The following is a 21,080-nucleotide window of genomic DNA, read 5'->3' as shown; positions in this document are numbered from 1 at the left end:
TTTTTAGTTGGATTATTGGTTTTTTGATGTTGAGTTTTATAAGTTCTTTGTATATTTTGGATACTAATACTTTATTGGATATATCATTTACAAAGTATCTTCTCCTATTCAATAGATGGCCTTTTAGTTTTGTTGATTGTTTCCTCTGCTGTGAGGAAGCTTTTTATTTTGATATAGTTCCAATAGTTAATTTTTTGTGTTTCTTTCCCCTTGCCTCAGGAGGTATAGCTAGAAAAATGTTGCTACAGCTGGTGTCAGAGACAATACTGCCTATGCTTTCTTTAAGGATTTTTATGGTTTCAGTGCTCACATTTAGGTCTTTAATCCATTTTGAATTTATTTTCGTGTATGGTGTAAGAAAATGGTCCAGTTTCATTCTTTTGCATGTAGCTGACCAGTTTTCCTAACACCATTTGTTGAAGAGACTTTTTCCCTTTGGGTATTATTTCCTGCTTTGTCAATGATGAATTGAACATATAATTGTGGGTCTAATTCTGGGTTTTCTATTCTGGTCTTTTGATCTGTGTCTATTTTTGTGCAAGTATGACACAGTTTTGATTACTACAGCTTTGTAAGATAACTTGGTCTGTAATTGTGATACCTACAGCTTTGTTTTTCTTTTTAAGATTGCTTTGGCTGTTTGGGCTCTTTCATGTTTCCAAAGACATTTTAGGATTGTTTGTTCTAGCTCTGTGGAAAAATGCTGTTGGTATTTTGATAGTTGCATTATTTTTTTTCTCAAGTTTTATTTAAATTCCAGATAGTTCACGTATTGTGTAATATTAGTTTCAGGTACAGAATTTAGTGAGTCTACACATACTTAGAAAACCTGGTGCCCATCACAACAAATGCCCTCCTTAATTGCAATCACCTGTTTAGCCTATTCCCCCCACTCTCATCCCCTCTGATAACCATCAGTTTGTTCTTTATAGTTAAGATTCTGTTACTTGGTTTTCCTTTTTTTTTTTACCCTATGTTCCTTTGTTTAGTTTCTTACATTCTACATAGGGACTGCATCAAATCTGGAGATTGTGTTGGGTAGTATAGGCATTTTAACAATAATTGTTCTTCCAATCCATGATCATGGAATGTCTTGCCATTTCTTTGTGTTGTCTTGAATACTTTCATCAGTATTTTATAGTTTTCAGAGTGAAGGTCATTCACCTCTTTGGTTAGTTTTATTCCTAGGTATCTTATTATTTTTGGTGCAATTGTAAATGGGAATGTTTTCTTATTTTCTCTCTCTGCTGCTTCATTATTTGTGTATAGAAATGCAAAAGATTTCTGGACATTGATTTTGTATCCTGTGACTTTACTGAATTCATTTATCACTTATAATAGTTTTGCTCTGGTCTTGGGTTTTCTCTATATAGTATCATGTCATTGGCAAATAGTGAAAGTTTCAGTCCATCCTTACCAATTTGGATGCTTTTTACTTCCTTTTGTTGTCTGATTAATGAAAGCTGTCAGTTTTCCCCTACTAAGTATGATATTGGCTGTGGGTTTTTCATATATGGCCTTTATTTTGTTGAGGTATGTTTCCTCTAAAACTACTTTGTTTAAGATGTTTATCATGAATGGATGTTGTAATTTTTAAATGTTTTTCTGTGTCTATTGAAATGATCATAGGTTTTTATCCTTTCTCTCGTTGACATGTATTACATTGGTTAATTTGCAAATATTGAATCGCTCTTGCATCCTGGGAATAAATCTCACTTGATTGTGGTGAATCATTGTTTTAATATATTGTTGAATTAGGTTTGCTAGTACTCTGTTGAGGATTTTTGCATTTTTCTTCATCAGAGATATTAACCTGCACTTATCTTTTTGTGTGGTGTCTTTTTTTTTTTTTAAAGATTTTATTTATTTATTTGAGAGAGAGAGTGAGAGAGAGAAAGAGCACAAGAGGGGGGAGCGGGAGAGGGAGAAGCAGACTCCCTGCTGAGCAGGTAGCCCGATGCGGGACTCGATCCCGGGACTCCAGGATTATGACCTGAGCCGAAGGCAGTCGCTTAACCAACTGAGCCACCCAGGCACCCTTGTGTGGTGTCTTTATCTGTTTTTGCTGTCAGGGTGATACTGGCTTCATAAAATGAATTTGGAAGTTTCCTTCTTCTATTTTTTGGAATAGTTTGAGAAGAATAAGTATTAACTCTTTAATTAATTAATTAATAATTTTTGTTACATAAATTAACCCATTTATTATAGGCTAGCAGTGTTTCAAATGGTGGAGCTGCTACTGGTCTTTCAACTCCTTCAGTCTTCTGATGGCAGATTTTACTGTTATGGCAGAAGTGGTGTTGTAGGTCCAGGTGCCACTGGCGACGGTTTTCATGCAGGAGCCACAGTGCCGGATCCCCACAGCTCGTCTTTTCATCTTGGTTTTGCCACAGAAGGAGCAAGTGTACTTGGCGTGCTGGCTTATATCAATCTTCTTCACCATTTTCCTGAGGGAAGCACCATAACAGGTCTTGTATTTATCCACGATTCTGACCTTCTTGGTGTGTTTAGCCATGTCGCCGCAAACTAGGTCTGAGCTTAGAGAGGCAGTATTAACTCTTTAAATATTTGGTAGAATTTACCTGTGAAGCAGTCTGGTCCTGGACTTTAGTTTGTTGGGAGTTTTTTGATTATTGATTCAATTTCCTTCTTGGTAATCAGTCTGTTCAAATTTTCTATTTCTTCTAACTTCAGTTTTGGAAGGTTATATGTTTCTAGGAATTTATCCATTTCTTCTAGTTTGTCTAATTTGTTGGCATATAATTTTTCATAATATGCTCTTACAACTGCTTGTATTTCTATGGTATTGCTTGTTGTTTCTTTTCTCTCATTTGTGGTTTTATTTGGGTCCTTTCTTTTTTCTTTTTGAGCAGTCTGGGTAGAGGTTTATCAATTTTATTAGTGTTTTCAAAGAACTGGCTCCTGGTTTCATTGACCAGTTCCATTGTTGTTTTTTTTTCTTTTGTTTTGTTTTTGTTTTTAGATTCTTTATCATTTATTTCTGTTCTACTTTTTATTATTTCCTTCCTTCTGCTGGTTTGGTTTTTATTTTATCTTTTTTTTAGATGCTTTAGTTATAAGGTTAGGTTGTTTATTTGAGATTATTCTTGCTTCTTGAGGTAGGCTCCTATTACTATATACATCCCTCTTAGAACCATTTTTGCTGTATCCCAAAGGTTTTGGACCTCTGTGTTTTCATTTTTTATTATTTCCATGTACTTTTTGATTTTTTTCTTTGACTTCTTGGTTTACCCATTCATTGTTTTATGTAGCATGTTATTTAACCCCCATGTATTTTTGGTCTTTCCAGGATTTTTCTTGTGGTTAACTTCAAGTTTCATAGTGTTGTGGTCAGGAAACATGGATGGTTTGATTTTGTTCATTTTGAATTTTTTGAGGCTGGTTTTGTGGCCCAATATGTGATTCATTCTGGAGAAAATTTCATGTGTACTTGAAAAGAATGTGTATTCTGCTGTTTTAGGATGGAATGTTCTGAATATATCTGTTAAATCCATCTGGTCCAGTGTGTCATTCAAAGCCTCTGTTCCTTTTTGATTATTTGTTTGGGTGATCTGTCCATCCCTGTAACGGGGGTGTTAAAGTCCACTACTATCATTGTATTCATATCTATTAGTTCCTTTATGTTTGCCATTAACTGTTTAATGTATGTGGGTGCTCCCATGTTGGGTGCATAAATGTTTACAATTCTTATATTCTCTTGTTGTATTGTTCCCTTAATTATTATATGGTGCCCTTTTTGACCCTTTATATATTTTTGTGGGTTTTTTTAAAGATTTATTTATTTGAGAGAGAGAGAGTGTGCATGCGGGCATGCATGAGTTGGGGGAGGGACTGAAGGAGAAGGACAGAATCTAAAACAGACACCATGTTCAGCACATGGCTTGATCTCACAACCTTAAGATATGACTTGAGCCAAAACCAAGAGTTTGACACTTAACCGACTATGCCACCCAGATGCCCCCTTTACATACTTTATTTTAAAGTATATTTTGTCCAATATAAGTAATGCTACTCTGGCTTTCTTTATTTTTTTTCCAATTTTTCATTTTATATGTAATTTTGTTAATGGTGCTTTGTATTTTGGAATTCTTCTTCCATTTCCCATATGTATATATCATTTTATAGTTATTCATAATATAGCCTTTATTCTCTTTTAATGTCTATAACATTTATTTTTATTCATAGTAATTTTATTTTATTTTATATTACTTTATTTTATTATATATGCATTTTTTTTCAAATTTTTATTTAAATTCTTGATAGTAAATATATAGTGTAATATTGGTTTCAGGAGTAGAAGTTGGTGATTCATCACTTACATATACCAGCCAGTACTCAACATAAGTCCCCTCCTTAATACCCATCACCAATTTATCCCATCCACCTCCCACCTCCCTTCCATCAACACTCAGTTTGTTCTCTATAGTTAAGAGTTTTTCATGGTTTGCTTTTCTCTATTTTCCCCTTCCCCTATGTTAATCTGTTTTCTTTATTCCACATATGTGTGAAATAATATGGTATTTGACTTTCTCTGACTGACTTGTTTCACTTAGGATAATAAAATCTAGCTACATCCATGTCATTGCAAATTATAAGATTTCATTCTTTTTGATGGCTGGGTAATATACACACACACACAAATACACACATGCCATATCTTTATCCATTGTCCACTTGATGGACATATTTTGGCTCTTTCTAAAATTTACCTATTTTTGATAATGTTGCTATAAACATTGGGGTGCATGTGCCCCTTGGAATCAGTATTTTTGTATCCTTTTAGTAAATACCTGGTAGTGCAATTGCTGGGTTATAGAGTGGCTCTATTTTTAACTTTCTAAGGAAGCTCCATATCATTTCCCAGAGTGGCTGTACCACTTTGAATTCCCACCAACAGTACAAGAGGTTTACCGTTTCTTCACATCCTCACCAACATCTATGGTTTCTTGTGTTGTTAATTTTAGCCATACTGACAGGTTTGAGGTGGTGTCTCATCATGATTTTGATCTTTTCATGTGTCTGTTAGCCATCTGGATGTTTTCTTTGGAAAAGTGTCTATTCATGTCTCCTGCCCATTTCTTAACTAGGTTATCTCTTTTTTTGGATGTTGAGTTGGATAAGTTCTTTATAGATTTCAGATATTAACCCTTTATCAGATATGTCCTTTGCAAATATCTACTTCCATTCCATTCACTGTTTTTTAGTTTTGTTGATTGTTTTCTTTGCTGTGCAGAAGCTTTTTATCTTGATCAAGTCCCAATAGTTCATTTTTGGTTTTGTTTCCCAAACCTCAAACAATGTGTCTAGTAAGAAGTTGCTGTAGCTGAGGTCAAAGAAGTTGCTGCCTGTCTTCTCCTCTAAGATTTTGATGGATTCCTGTCTCACATTTAGGTCTTTCATCCATTTTGAATTTATTTTTATGTTTGGTTTAAGAAAGTGGCCCAGTTCCTTTTTTCTACATGTTGCTGTCCAGTATTCCCAACACCATTTGTTGAAGAGACTTTTTTTCCATTGGATATTCTTTCTTGCTTGAAGATTAGTTGACCATATACTTGTGGGTCCATTTCTTGGTTTTCTCTTCTGTTCCATTGATCTATGTGTCTATTTTTGTGCCACTACTATATTTGATGACTACAGCTTTGTAAGATAGCTTGAAGTCCAGAATTATGATGCCTCCAGCTTTACTTTTCTTTTTCAAGATTGCATTGGATATTCGGGGTGTTCTGTGGTTCCATACAAATTTTAGCATTATTTGTTCTAGTTCTGTGAAAAATGCTGATGGTAATTTGATAGGGATTGGATTAAATGTATAGATTGCTTTGGGTAGTATAGACATTTTAGCAATATTTGTTCTTCCACTCCATGAGCATGGAATGTCTTTCCATTTCTTGTGTCCTCTTCAATTTCTTTCATCAGTGTTTTATAGTTTTCAGTGTACAGACCTTTCACCTCTTTGGATAGATTTATTCCTAGGTATCTTATTGTTGTTGGTACAATTGTAAATGGGATTAACTCCTTGATTTCTCCTTCTGCTGCTTCATTATTGGTGTATAGAAATTAAACAGATTTCTGTACATTGATTCTTACCTTGCAATGTTGTATTATGTATTGGTTCTACCAATTTTTTTTGTGGAGTCTATCAGGTTTTCTACATAGAGTATCATGTCATCTGCAGAGTGAAAGTTTGACTTCTTTGCTAATTTGGATGCTTTTTATTTCTTTATTTAAAAGATTTTATTTATTTGAGAGAGAGAAGACATGAAGCAGGGGGAGGGGCAGAGGGATAGAATTTCAAGCAGACTCCACACTGAGCATGGAGCCTGATGTGGGGCCCAATCCCAAGACCCTGAGATCATAACCTGAGCTGAAATCAAGAGTCGGCTCTTTTAACCAAGTGAGCCACCCAGGTGCCTCAGGATACTTTTTATTTCTTTTTGTTGTCTTACTGCTGAGGCTATGGCTTCCACTACTATGTTAAATAACAATGGTGAAAGTGGACATTCCTGTTTGTTCTTACCTTAGAGGAAAAGCTCTCAGTTATTCCCCATTGAGGATGATATTAGTTATGGGTCACATTAAAATATAGGTTGTAAAACTCAGTGCAGCAGAAAAGTAAGGTCAAGATGACAGTGTTTTGTGCTTTTCTGAGCCTCAGCCAAAAAATTGTTTCAGTTCTCTTCTTAACATTCAAACTTGATACATGCTGATTTAAAGTTTAGGGTCTTCCCAAAGCAGTAAGACTAAGAAATAGTAAATTCCTTTAGGCTTTATTTGTTCTTTTTCTAGCTCTTTTAGGGGTATGGTTATCTTGAGTATTTGAGATTTTTCTTGTTTCTTGAGGTAGGCTTGTATTGCTACATAATTCCCTCTTATGACTGCTTTTGCTGCATCCCAAGGATTTTGAACTCTTTTGTTTTTATCTTCATTTGTTTCCCTGTATTTTTTTTATTTCTTCTTTAATTTCCTGGTTAACCTATTCATTCTTTAATAGAATGTTTTTTACCCTCCATGTATTTGTGGTCTTTCCAAAATTTTCTTATGATTGACTTCAAGTTTCATAGCATTGTGGTCAGAAAAGATGCATGGTATGATCATAATCTTGTTCTTGTTGAGGCATGATTTGTAACCTAGTATGTGGTCTATTCTGAAGAATATCCAAGTGCACTCAAAAAGGAAGTGTATCCTGCTGCTTCAGGATGAAATTTTCTGAATAAATCTGTGAGGTCCATTTGGTCCAGTGTGTCATTCAAAGCCATTGTTTCCTTGTTTATCTGCTTAGATGATCTGTCCATTCATATAAGTGGGGTGTTAAAGTCCCCTACTATTATTGTGTTATTATCAAAGAGTTTCTTTATACTTGTTATTAAATGTTTTATATATTGGGTGTTACCGAGTTGGGGGCACAAGTATTTGCAATTGTTAGATCTTCTTTTTGGATAGACACCTTTATTATGATATAGTGCCCTTCTTTATTTCTTGTTACGGTCTTTGGTTAAAATCTAGTTTTTCGGATATAAGTATGGCTATTCCGGCTTTCTTTTGATATCTGTTAACATGCGTGATGGTTCGCCATTCCCTCACTTTCAATCTGCAAGTGTCTCTAGGTCTAAAATGAGTCTGGTAGGCAGCATACAGATACTTTTTGATTTTTAAATCTATTCTGATACCATCTGTCTTTTGATTGGAGCATTTACATTCAGAGTGATTGCTGATAGATATGAATTTAGTGCCATTGTATTACCTGTAAAATTGTTGTTTTTGGAGATTTTCTCTTCCTTTCTAGTCTTTGTTGATTTTAGTCTCACTATCCCACTCAAATAGTCCCTTTATTATTTCTTGCAGGGTTGGTTTAGTGGTCATGAACTCCTTTAGTTTTGTTTGTCTGGGAAACTCTTTATCTCTCCTTCTCTTCTGAATGATAGGCTTGCTGGATAAAGTATTCATGGCTGCATATATTTCCCATTCAGCACCTTGAATATATCATGCCACTCTCTTTTGGCATGCCAGATTTTTGTAGACAGATGTGCTGCTAACCTTATTTTTCTTGTCTTGTAAGTCAGGGTTTTCTACTCCCTTGCTTCTTCCAGGATTCTTTCCTTACGTCTGTATTTTCCACATTTTATGATATTTCTTGGTGTTGGGCTGTTTTTGTTGATTTTGATGGGAATTCTCTGTGCCTCCTGGATTTAGATGTCTGTTTATATCCCCAAATTAGGGAAGTTTTCAGGTATAATTTGCTCAAATCAACCTTCTGCAAATTTTTCCCTCTCTTCTTCTTCTGGGACTCCTATGAGATGAATGTCATTATGCTTTATTGAGTCACTGAGTTCCCTAATTCTACTTTCATTTATTTATTTATTTATTTTTATTATGTTCAGTTAGCCACTACATAGTACATCATTAGTTTTTGATGTAGTGTTCAATGATTCATTAATTGCATATAACACCCAGTGCTCATCACAATACATGCCCTCCTTAATACCCATCACCCTGTTACCCCATCCCCCCACCATCCTCCTCTCTGAAACCCTCAGTGTGTTTCCCAGGGTCCATAGTCTCTCATGGTTCATCTCCCTCTCTGATTTCTCCCCCTTCAGATTCCTTTCCCTTCCCCTATGGTACTCTGTGCTATTGCTTATGTTCCACATATGAGTGAAACCATATGATAATTGTCTTTCTATGCTTGACTTACTTCACTTACCATAATGCCCTCCAGTACCATCCATGTTGATGCAAATGGTGGGCATTCTTCCTTTTTGATGGCTGAATAATATTCCATTGGATATATGTACCACTTATTCTTTATCCATTCATCTGTTGGGCATCTCAGCTCCTTCCACAGTTTGGCTATTGTGGACATTGCTGCTATGAACATTGGGGTGCATGTGCCCCTTCTTTTCACTATATCTGTATCATTGGGGTAAATACCTAGTACTGCAATTGTTGGTTCTTAGGGTGGCTCTATTTTTAACTTCTTGAGGAACCTCCATACTGTTTTCAAGAGTGGTTGTACCAGCTTGCTTTCCCACGAACAGTGTAAGAGGGTTCCCCTTTCTCCACATCCTCGCCAACATTTGTTATTTCCTGTTTTGGTAATTTTGGCCATTCTAACTAATGTAACTGTGGTTTTGATTTGTATTTCCCTGATAGTTAAGGATGATGAACATTTTTTCATGTGTCTATTAGCCATTTGTATGTCTTCTTTGGAGAAGTGTCTGTTTACGTCTTCTGCCCATTTTTTGACTGGGTTATTTGTTCTCTGAGTGTTGAGTTTGAGAAGTTCTTTATAGATTTTGGATATCAGCCCTTTACCAGTATGTCATTTGCAAATATCTTGTCCCATTCCATGGGTTGCCTCTTTGTTTTGTTGACTTTTTCCTTTGCTGTGCAAAAGCGTTTTGTTTTGGCGAGGTCCCAAAAGTTCATTTTTGCTTTTGTTTCCCTTGCCTTTGGAGATGTGTCTTGAAAGAAGTTGTTGCAGCCGAAGTTGAAGAGCTTACTGCTTATGTTCTCCTCTAGGATTTTGATGGATTCATATCTCACATTGAGGTTTTTCATCCATTTTGGTTTTATTTTTGCGTATGGTGTAAGAAAGTGGTCCAGTTCCATTCTTCTATATGTACCTGTCCAATTTTCCCAACACCATTTATTGAAGAGACAGTCTTTTTCCATTGGATATTCTTTCCGGCTGTGTCAAAGATTAGTTGGCCATAGAGTTGAGGGTCCATTTCTGGAGTCTCTCTTCTGTTCCATTGGTCTATGTGTCTGTTTTTGTGCCAATATGCCAATACCATGCTGTCTTGGTGATCACAGCTTTGTAATATAGCTTGAAGATGGCAATGTGATGCCCCCAGCTTAGTTTTTCTTTTTCAACATTCCCTTGGCAATTCAGTGTCTTTTCTGCTTCCATACAAATTTTAGGATTGTTTGTTTCAGCTCCTTGAAAAATGCCAGTGGTATCCCGTAGGTTTTGAACTGAAGTGTTTTCATTCTCATTAATTTCTATGAAATCTTTAAGTTCTTCTTTAATTTCCTGGTTGACCCAATCATTTTTTAGCAGGATGCTCTTTAATTTCCAAGTTTTAGAATTCCTTCCAAATTTTTTCTTGTGATTGAGTTCCAGTTTCAAGGCATTGTGGTCTGATAACATGCAGGGAATAATCTCAATCTTTTGGTATTAGCTGAGACCTGATTTATGACCCAGTATGTGGTCTATCTTGGTGAAAGTTCCATGTGCATTCGAGAAGAATGAGTACGCTGCTGTTTTAGGGTGGAATGTTCTGTATATATCTATGAAGTCCATATGGTCCAGTATGTCATTCAAAGCTCTTGTTTCTTTGTTGATCTTCTGCTTAGATGATCTGTCCAATGCTGAGAGTGGAGTGTTAAAATCTCCCACTATTAATGTATCATTGTCAATATGATTATTTATTTTGGTTAACAGCTGGCTTATATAGTTGGCTGCTCCCATGTTGGGGGCTTAGATATTTACAGTTGTTAGATTTTCTTGTTGGATAGACCCTTTAAGTATTATATAGTGTCCCTCTGCATCTCTTAATACAGTGTTTGGTTTAAATTCTAATTTGTCTGATATAAGAATTGCTACCTCATCTTTCTTTTAAGGTCCATTGGCATGAAAAAAGATTCTCCATCCCCTTACAGTCTGGAGGTGTCTTTAGGTTCAAAATGAGTCTTTTCTAAACAGCGTATGGATGGGTTCTGTCTTTGTATACAATCTGCAACCCTCTGCCATTTCATGGGAGCATTTAGGCCGTTCATGTTGAGAGTAACTACTGAAATATCTGTATTTATTGCCATCCTATTGTCTGTACAGTCCCTGTTTCTATGGATTGTCTCTGTAAATTTCTGGTCTATATTATTCTTGGGGTTTTTCTTCTTTTATAGAATCCCCCTTAATATTTCTTGCAGGGCTGGCTTGGTGGTCACATATTCTTTCAGTTTCTGCAGGTCTTGGAAGCTCTGCATTTCTCCATCTATTCTGAAGGACAGCCTTGCTGGATAAAGTATTCTTGGCTGCATGTTCTTCTCATTTGATACCCTGAATATGTCTGGCCAGCCCTTTCTGGCTTGCCAGGTCTCTGTGGATAGGTCTGATGTTATTCTGATGTTCCTTCCTCTGTATGTAATCTCTTCCCCCTAATTGCTCTCAGGATGTCTTCATTTGTTCTAATATTTGCGAATTTTACTATTATATGTTGGGGCTTTGGTCTGTTCTCAGTGATCTTGGGAGTGGTCCTCTCTGCCTCTTGGACATGAATGCTTGTTTCCTTCTCCAGATTATGGAAGTTCTCTATTCTCTATTCCTCTCTCTTCACCACCTCAGGGATCCCAGTAATTCTTTTTTTTTTTTTTTTTTAAGATTTTGTTGATTTATTTGATAGAGAAAGACAAAGCAAGAGAGGGAACACAAGCAGGGGAGTGGGAGAGGGAGAAGCAGGCTTCCCGCAGAGCAAGGAGCCTGATGAGGGGCTCTGTCCCAGGATCCTGGGATCATGACTTGAGCCAAAGGCAGACACTTAACGACTGAGCCACCCAGGCGTCCAGGGATCCCAATAATTTTGACATTAGAACTTTTCATGGCGTTGTTAATCTCTTTAAGTCTGTTTTCTTGTTTTTTTGTTTGTTTGTTTGTCCCAGGCTTCCTCATTTCCTTCCTTTCTATCAGCTTATCTTCTAGGTCACTAATTCATTTTTCTGTCTCATTTACCCTCACTGTTAGACTATCCAGTTTAGACTGCATCTCATTCATAACATTTTTAAGTTTGACCTGATTAGCTCTCATTTTTGCCCTTAGACATTCTATATTGCTGCTAATGGTTTTCTCAAGTCTAGCTATTGATTTTATAATTGCTACCCTGAAGTTTATCTCTGACATCTCGCTTATATCCATATCCATTAGGTCTGCAGGAGAGGTCACTGTCTCTGGTTCTTTTCTTTGTTGGAAGTTCCTCCACTTATTCATTCTGTTGAGGCATGGTTGAGGGAATGTATAGAGTCCAAAATATCAACCACAAGCCCGGCAAGATGCACCTAGGAAAATCCGGAACGGTCGGAAGCCACCATTGAAAAAACAAAGTCAAAATGAAACCCAAGAATAAAATTTAAAAATTTAAAAATTTTAAAAAATTAAAATAAAAAAAAGAGAAGAGAAAAAAAGGGAAAAGTGAGGGATGGGGGAGGTATAATTTCTCCGTGTGGGCAAGGTAGGGTGTTCAGTTCTTCCTGGATGTATTTTGTTCTGTTTGTTAGAGGACACTATTTCCCAGAGTTACAGGGAAAATAAAACTGGTATACATATAAAGTAATATTGAATAGGGAAAAAAGGGCTACATTGAAGTTTATATCTACATTTCAAAAAAATATAGGTGTGAAAAAGTACAAGTTAAAAAGGTACTATGAAATATGTTATATTAAACATCTAGTTGAAATGAGAAAAAGTTAAAAAATAAAACAGAGAAGAAACCTAAGAGAAAGAATAAAAAGAAAAAAGAAGAGTTGTATCTGAAAATACACAATCCGTGAGGTCCCGCCTGGAGCTCCGTATACTATTTTCTCCTGATTTTGGGGTTTTACAGTTTTATCGGTACCCTAGGGTTGTTGTCCTCTTCTTCTTCCCGCTTGTCTCCTGGGGGAAGGGCCTTCAGCACTGTTTTTCAGGCAACCCTGCTTGGGTGGAGTTGCCCTGCCCCCTGTCAGGAGGCTGGCTGCTTTCCCTGCCTTTTCTGAGGATCAGAGCAAAAAAGATGTCTGCACCCAGACCTCTGTCCCAGAGCAGAGAAATCACAGTCTGATCTGTGAACCCTCCAGAACACACTGTCTCTGTTTCTGTAAGTACCACTGAAAACCGCAGCCTCGCATGAGGGGTGCACGCCCCTATGACCTTTTCAGTGGTCAACTCAGGGGCCCTGCTTGTCTCTGACCTTTGTGCTTCTAAAACGTGAGTAGTCCCAGGTTTGCACTTGAGCTCCTGGATCTTGTTTGAGTGCTGTTATAAAGCTCCTCCTGGCTGGCTGCCCAGTCCCCTGGTGCAGGAGGCTTTTGCACTCTGGTGTTACATCACTTTCCAGGAGCCAGCTTATGGTGGTTCCCTTCCCCTTCTGCTTATCTTCCAATATCTGCCCACAGATTCACGACTCCTTCCTTCCTACCTTGGGACAGGTGGTGTTTTTCTGCTTGTAGAGATCCAGATATATATTCTTACATCTCAAGCTGATTTTGTGGGTGTTCAGAATGGTTTGGTAGATATCCAGCTAAATTCAGGGGACTGGTTGAAACAGAGTCCCCTGCTCCTCCACCATCTTGCCTCCCTCTTAATTCTACTTTCATGATCCAATATTTTTCTTTCCCTCTTCTGCTTTATTATTTTCCATAATTTTATCTTCTATATCACTTATTCATTCCCCTGTGCTTCCAACTTTGTGGTTGTTATTTCTAGTCAGTTTTGATCTTGGTTATAGGATTTTTTTTTTTATTTCGGCCTGATTAGTTTTTAGGTCTTTTATCTCTGTGGTAGGGAGTCTCTGGTTTCTTCTATGCTTTTCTCAAGCCCAGCTTGTATCCTTATGATTGTTGTTTTAAATTCTGGTTCAGGCATATTACTTATATCTGTTTTGGTTAGCTCCTTGACCATGACACCTTGTTCTTTCTTTTGGGATGAATTCCTCCATCTTGACATTTTGTCTAGGAGTCTGTCTTTTGTGTGCTGTGGAAGCCTAAATGCTTGGTCTTATTTCTTCAGAGCAGGAGCTTTGCAATACTCTCTGATCAGTACACCTGTTGCATGTGAGGGGTTTGTACTGGTCTTCTGGGTGAGAGTCCCACTGCTGCTCTGGCTTTCAGTCACATTTGCGCTAGTAAAAAGGCGCCTGCTGAGCACAATGCGGCAGGACTTGATGTAAGTGGCTCATGTCTCCACTGTGCATTGTGTTGCTTGCTGAAGTCTGTCCATGCTAATGGGAGGGGTGAAAAATGGCCTTCCTACTCTCCCCTGGAGAGGTGTGACTGCACTCTCTACTGTTCAGGAAGCCCTCACAGAAGAGTCAACAATCTCCCTTCTTGTGTCCCAGGCTTCCCTCAGATCCCTGCCCTCACTCTGTTTGTGTCCATAGCATCCAGCCACCTGGCGGTGGTGCAGCGCTACTGTGTTTTATCTTAGGCGTGCTGACTGGGTTTCAAAACTCCAAGTTTTAGGGACCAGATGTGGTGCAAACCTGCACTAATCCTCGGGGGTGGAGGGGAAGTTTCACTGCACGGTCGCTTTTACTGGGTTTGTCCCAGAAAAGCAGTTGCAGGACCATGCAGGATTTTGTGGTAAAGCATAGCAAAAAGCTGGCATCCAGGTCAGCTGCCCTCAGGAGGCATATGTACTTGTATGCTAATGAATGGGGAAGCTCAATGGCACCCAGCAACTCTTCTGTCCCCTGATAAGCAGTGACACCTCTCCCAAATATACTCCAAGAATAGGAACTGTTTCTCCCAATGTGACCCAGGGGATCATTAGAGCATGCTGTCTGCTCCTCGACCTCTGCCCTCCTTCTCTACAGGAGCACCTCTCTGACTTCCAGACTGCATCTGGTGATGGTGTGGACTTCTAAAACTTCAGACTTTCAGCTCCACTGTTTGTAAAATCTTGTGATTATCAGCCCGTCTTGTTTTCCCAGTCAATGGTTTTGGGAAAGCGGTTTTTCTTGCACTATCCCCTGCATACTGCTTTATCTATCTCCTCTCTCTTTCTCTCCCCTCTCTTTGATCAGGGCTCCCCACCTCTGCTGCACCTGCAATTCTTTTCTCCCCCAAATCACATCTCTGCACCTCTTGCCTTACACGACACGATGTGGCCTCTTTCTCTCTTTAGCTGTGTTTTTTCTTCTCTCAGTCCTCAGATGATTTCCTGGGTGTTCAGAATGATTTGATAATTATCTAGCTGTGTTTGAGGGATGAGGCAAGCACAAGGTCCTCTTACTACTCCACCATCTTAAATCCTCCTCCACCCTGGCTTTCTTTTAACAACCATTTGCATAATAAATATTTCTCCATTCCCTCACTGTCAATCTGAAGATGTCTTCGGGTCTGAAATGAGTCTCTTGTAGGCATCATATAGATGTGTCTTCTTCTTCTTTTTTTTTTTTAATCCACTCTGTCACTCTATGTCTTTTGATTGGTGTGTTTATTCCTTTACATTCAAAGTCATTATTGATAGGTGTGTATTTCTTGCCATTTTACTTGTTTTGTGGTTGTTTCTATAGATTTTCTCTGATTTTTTTCTCCCTTTGCTCTCTTTCATTGTTTGCTGGTTGTCTTTAGTGATATATTTGGATTCTTTTCTCTTTATACTTTACTTATCTATTACTGCTTTTTGATTTGTGGTTACCATTAGAAAGACTATACTTTCAGGGATCATTTCTATAGTATGTGGTTACCATTAGAATTCTATATAATATCTTCTACATACAATACTCTTTAATAAGTTGATGGCCACTTATGTGTGGAGCCATTCTTTGCTTTTCTTCCCTCCTCATTTCTGATATTTGGTATCATATTTTAAAATATTTTATTTTGTGCTGTTTTTGATTGATTTTTACTGGTATACTTAGTTTTGTTTTTGTTTTTTGTTTTGTTTTTGTGCTTCCTATTTTTCTTACTGTAACTCATGGTTTTTGTTTTCCGCTCACAGAGTCCTTTGTAAGGTTTGTTGCAGGGCTGGTTTAGTGGTCATGAATTCTTTTAACTTTTATTTGTCTGGGAAACTCTTTTTCTCTCCTTCTATTCTGAGAGATAGCCTTTCTGGATAGAGTATTACTGGCTGCAGATTTTTCTGATTCACCAAGGATTAAGTAAATTTTGACTTCATTTACTGTTATTAGAGTCCTGGTTAATATTCATACCCACTAATGCCTTTCATTAAGTACTCTTGTTATTGATAGTCTAGAATGGAACACATTTATGTAGGATATTTAAGATAGCTCAATTCTAGAATTTATAAATTGAGACTGAAGATAAAATATGTTTCCAAGTCTGATTAATTTACTCACATCATGCCCCTTTACTTTTTAATACCAACTAACTATAATAAATACTGCTAAATTTTATGTTGATTATTCTTAGGTGCCTACTTACTGATCTGTTATTTCATTTTTTAACTAGTTCTACATAAAATCCAATTTGATACTTAATTTTGCTTCTCCCAAAGGGAATGACTTGAAAGCTAATATAAATATATATTTATTCAAGACAAAATATGGCATATAACTCTTTGATGAAAACACAAGGTTTGGTTACACAGATATGCTTGACTTGCATTCTTCTAATTAGTGCTAATATTCTAAGATAATAAATATCCTAGTGTGGATAGTTTGTTTGGCATATTATTATTTTTCAACACTGCTCTATATTGACTGTATAACAACTCTTCGTGTAATGAAGTCTTCCTCTTAGTGAACTGTAGTATGAGCTTTCATTCAAACTCAGACCAAAAAAGTTGATGGACTGATGAAGTTGTTGTATTAGAAATGATGATAAAATAAGGTCATTTTGTGGGAAAATTCCTGATTTTTAGTTTTATCTATAAAATAATAGTTTTATGATTTTATTATAGCTTATTATAGTTTTATGCTTCTATCAGGCTTTATGCTTTTATTTGAATTTTGACCAGTTATTGAAGAAATTATTCTTTAGCAAAAAAATATAAAATGCATATGAAAAACAGTTCTCACTTCAAAAATCAAATTCTAAAGAAATTAATTTTCCCTTTGCATTTATCAGTTTATAGTCATCTTCATAAAATCAATAAAAAACTGTGAATAAGTAATTTAGTAGCATAATGGATTAAAGAAATTACTTTGACCATAAAATAATTTTAGTAAATCTTTATTGAAGAATCTTTTAGTTTCTGCATGCAGGTAGAAGTTACCAGAGGAAGGAAAGTATTAAATTCAATTTAGTTATAAAACACAGAAGCTTAATTTTCTTAACTATTTTTAAAATGTTTTTTATACATTGGTCTTTTGCTTGCAGAAATTAGTACATCTCTACCAATATTATTATACAAATATGTGATAATGTGTTTTATCTACAAAATGTTAAATATTCATTACCAGAAAGCTCAGTGCATCACAATAGAATGTGCACAAGTGCTCACACACAAATATGTGCCTTTTAGAAACTAAAATGGTAAAACTATAGCTGCCTATATATTTTTTTATTTGCTGTGAAATATAAGATGTAATTCTAAGTGATGAGTTATAAGAAACTTATTGCTTTATTTAACACATTGAAAGAATTTTTAGTGGTATATTTTAATTGCCACATGTAGACATCTATCTCTATACTTGCAGGTAAACTAAGAAAAATAGTACAAAATAATGTAATAAGAAGTACAAGGGGAAGAGTTAAGATGGCAGAGGAGTAGGGGGACCTTAAGCTTTACTCATTCCTTGAACACAGCTAGATAGTTATCAAATCATTCTGAAGAACCAAGAAATCAATCGGAGTTTTGAGAGAACAAAACCTGCAAGTCTACAAGTAGAAAAGCAACCACCTTTTGGAAGGTAGGAGGTGCAGAGTGTTGACATGGGGGAGACATAGTTGTGGATACAGTGGCAGGGAGGGAGTTTGTTTACAGAAGCTACCACAAAGTATTATAAGCAGCAGAATGCAAAATCTGAACTTTTAGAAGTCTGCTATAGTGGGGGACATGACTGGCTTAAAGGTGCTCAGGTGGTGAAGCAAGACAGATTCCCAGGAGTGACAATGTGGTCTGAGAATCCCCTGGGTCACAAGAAGAATGGGTGGTGTTAATTCCTGCACTGTTCCCAGGCATAGGAGTGAGGAAGTCAGGTGAGTGAGTCTTGGTGCTGCCTTTCTACTCTGTTTTGCCATAAACTGAAAATCGCTGTATGGTCATGCAACTGCTTTCCTGAGACTGGCTAGCAAATGGCAAAAGCATGGCAAAACCCTCCCCCAGAGGAACAATGTGGGTCCATGCCATGGGAGTCCCTGAAATTTGGAGTTTTGAAACTCAGTTGCACACCTAAGATAAAACCAAACAAACAAACAAATAAAAAAAAAATGCCTCAGACACAGGCAGGGAGAACATAGGGTTCAGATGGAAACTGGGGACACAAGACAGGTGATTGATTGCTCTCCTGTGAGGGTTCACTGAAGAGTGGGGAGTGTAGACTTCCTGCTCCAGGACTAGGGAGCAAGGCACCAACATATTCATCCCACCCATCAGTGATGAAAGTCTTCAGGGAGCAAAACAGCACCACCTAGTGATGGCCAGAGCCGGTTACACCAAGCTCCAAACCCCTGCATCCTGGAGGCATGTTTCCACTCAAAGAAGCTGGCCTGAGAATCTGCACAACAGGCCCCTGCCCCAGAAGACCAGCACAAACAACTCCCTTGCAGCAAATCTACTGATCATAGAGTGATACAAAGCTCAAGCTCTAGGGGAAATAAGATCTACCTTTTTTTTTACTTTTATTCTTTATTTCTGTATTATTTTTTTCATTTATTTTCTTATTCAATTACTTTTTAAAATTTATATATGTATATATGTTTGTTTATTTTCATTTTATTTATTTTTCATTTTATTTTGGATCTAGATTCTTTTAACAGAAGACCAAAATAAACCAAGGATCTAGGTTTTTCTTTTTCTTGTTGTTTCATTTTGTTTTGTTACTTTTCTTGCTTTTTTTTTTCTTCTTTTCTTTTCTGGATGAAATGATGAGATGGAGAAGTTTACACCCAAAGAAAGAACAGGAAGGAAAATTCACATCCAGGGATTTAATCAATACAGATATAAGTAAGATGTTGGAACTAGATTTTAAAACGATTATAAGGATACTAACTGGCCTTGAAAAAAGCATAGAAGACACTAGAGAATTTCTTACTGCAGAGATAAAAGAACTAAAATACAGTCAGGCTGAAGTTAAAAATCCTACAACTGAGATGCAAACCCAAATGGAGGCCTTAAAAGCAAGAATGGATGAAACAGAGGAGCAAATCAGTGATACAGAAGATAAAATTATAGAAAATAAAGCTGAAAAGAAAAGAAATAGAAGGTTATGAATCAGGAAGTTAGAGTTAGGGAATTCCATGACTTATTAAAATGTAATAACATTTGTATCATAGAAGACCCAGAAGAGGAAGAGAAAGAAAAAGTGGCAGAAGATTTATTTGAACAAATTATAGCTGAAAAGTTCCTTAATCTAGGGCAAGACACAGACGTCAAAACCTAAAAAGCACAAAGAACTCCCATTAAATTCAACAAAAGCCGACCATTGCCAAAGCATATCATTGTCAAATTCACAAAATACACAGACAAGAAAAGAATCTTGAAAACAGTAAGAGAAAAAAAGGCCTTAACCTACAAGGGAAGACATGTCCTGTTTGCAGTGATCTCTCCACAGAAACATGGCAGTTCTGAGAAGAGTGACAGGAACTATTCAATGTGCTGATTTGGAAAAATATGCAGCCAAGAAATCTTTATCCAGCAAGGCTGTCATGTAGAAGAGAAGAAGAGATAAAGAGTATCCCAGAAAGACAGAAACTAAAGGAGTTCATGATCACTAAACCAGCCTGTAAGAAATTTTAAGGGGGACCCTTTGAGTGGAGAAAAAAGACCAAAAGCATCAAAGACTAGAAAGGACCAGAGAACATCACCAGAAACACCAACTCTACCGGTAATACAACGACACTAAATTCACATCTTTCAATAATCACTCTGAATGTAAATGGACTAAGTGCTCCAATCAAAAGACATAGGGTATCAGAATGAATTAAAAAAAAAAAAGAAACATCTGTGTTTCTCTTATAAGATTCATTTTAGATCTAAAGTCACCTGCAGTTTGAAAGTGAGGGGATGAAGAACCATCTATCTTGCTAATGGATATCAAAAACAAAACAAAGCAAAAGAAAACAAACCTGGAGTAGCCATACATATACCAGACAAACTAAATTTTAAACTGAAGACTGTAACAAGAGATGAAAAAGGGAATTATATCATAATGAAGGGGTCTATTCATCAAGAAGATACAACAATTGTAAATATTTATGCCCCCAACTTGGGAGCACCCAAATATATAAATCAATTAATAATAATCATGAAGAAACTCATTAATATAAATACAATGATAGTAGGGGACTTTAACACCCCATTCACAGCAATTGACAGATCATCTAAGCAGAAGTTCAACAAGGAAACAACTTTGAATAACCCACTGGACCAGATGTACTTCACAGATATATTCAGAACATTTCATCCTAAAGCAGCAGAATACACATTCTTTTCAAGTGCACATGGAATATTCCCCAGAATATATTACATGCTGGGTCACAAATTAGCACTCAACAAGTACAAAAAGATCAAGATCACACCATGCATATTTTCAGACCACTATGCAATGAAACTTGAAGTCAACCACAAGAGAAAATTTGTAAAGACCACAAATACATGGAAGGTAAAGAACATCCTACTAAATAATGAACAAGTTAACTAGGAAATGAAAGAAAAAATAAAGAAAAAATTCATGGAAGCAAAAGAAAATGAAAACACAACAGTCCAAAACCTTTTTTTCTTTTTTTTTTTTAAAGATTTTATTTATTTATTTGAGAGAGAATGAGATAGAGCATGAGAGGGGGGAGGGTCAGAGGGAGAAGCAGACTCCCTGCCGAGCAGGGAGCCCGATGCGGGACTCGATCCCGGGACTCCGGGATCATGACCTGAGCCGAAGGCAGTCGCTTAACCAACTGAGCCACCCAGGCGCCCTAACAGTCCAAAACCTTTAAGATGCATCAAAGGCACGCCTATGAAGGAAGTATATTGCAATACAGGTCTACCTCAAGAAGGGAAAAAAAGTCTCTGGGGCTCCTGGACAGCTCCGTCAGTTAAACATCTGCCTTCAGCTAGGGTCATGATCTCAGGGTCCTGGGATTGAGCCCCACATAGACTTCCCTGCTCAGCAGGGAATCTGCTTGTCCCTCTCCCTCTGCTCCACCCTCAGCTCATGCTCTCTCTCTCCTCCCCCTCTCTCAAATAA

The 21,080-nt window shown here is 37.0% G+C and overlaps 1 protein-coding gene and 2 pseudogenes across 9 annotated transcripts in view; 2 read left to right on the top strand and 1 right to left on the bottom strand.

Moving 5' to 3' along the window:
• PCDH11X (protocadherin 11 X-linked) overlaps positions 1-21,080 on the top strand; it is a 606,781-nt gene that overhangs the window by 161,042 nt on the left and 424,659 nt on the right. The gene's annotated exons all lie outside the window — the stretch shown is intronic.
• LOC102725886 (large ribosomal subunit protein eL43 pseudogene) lies at positions 2,176-2,532 on the bottom strand (annotated as a pseudogene).
• Positions 15,420-15,492, top strand: LOC115940304 (small nucleolar RNA U3; annotated as a pseudogene).

This window comes from Leptonychotes weddellii, chromosome X, assembly GCF_054177405.1.
Source record: "Leptonychotes weddellii isolate Sample4059 chromosome X, ASM5417740v2, whole genome shotgun sequence".
In the NCBI taxonomy this organism is placed as follows: Eukaryota; Metazoa; Chordata; class Mammalia; order Carnivora; family Phocidae; genus Leptonychotes; species Leptonychotes weddellii.
The sequence above is the reverse complement of the archived record's forward strand: the minus strand, read 5'-3'. Positions and strand labels throughout refer to the sequence as shown.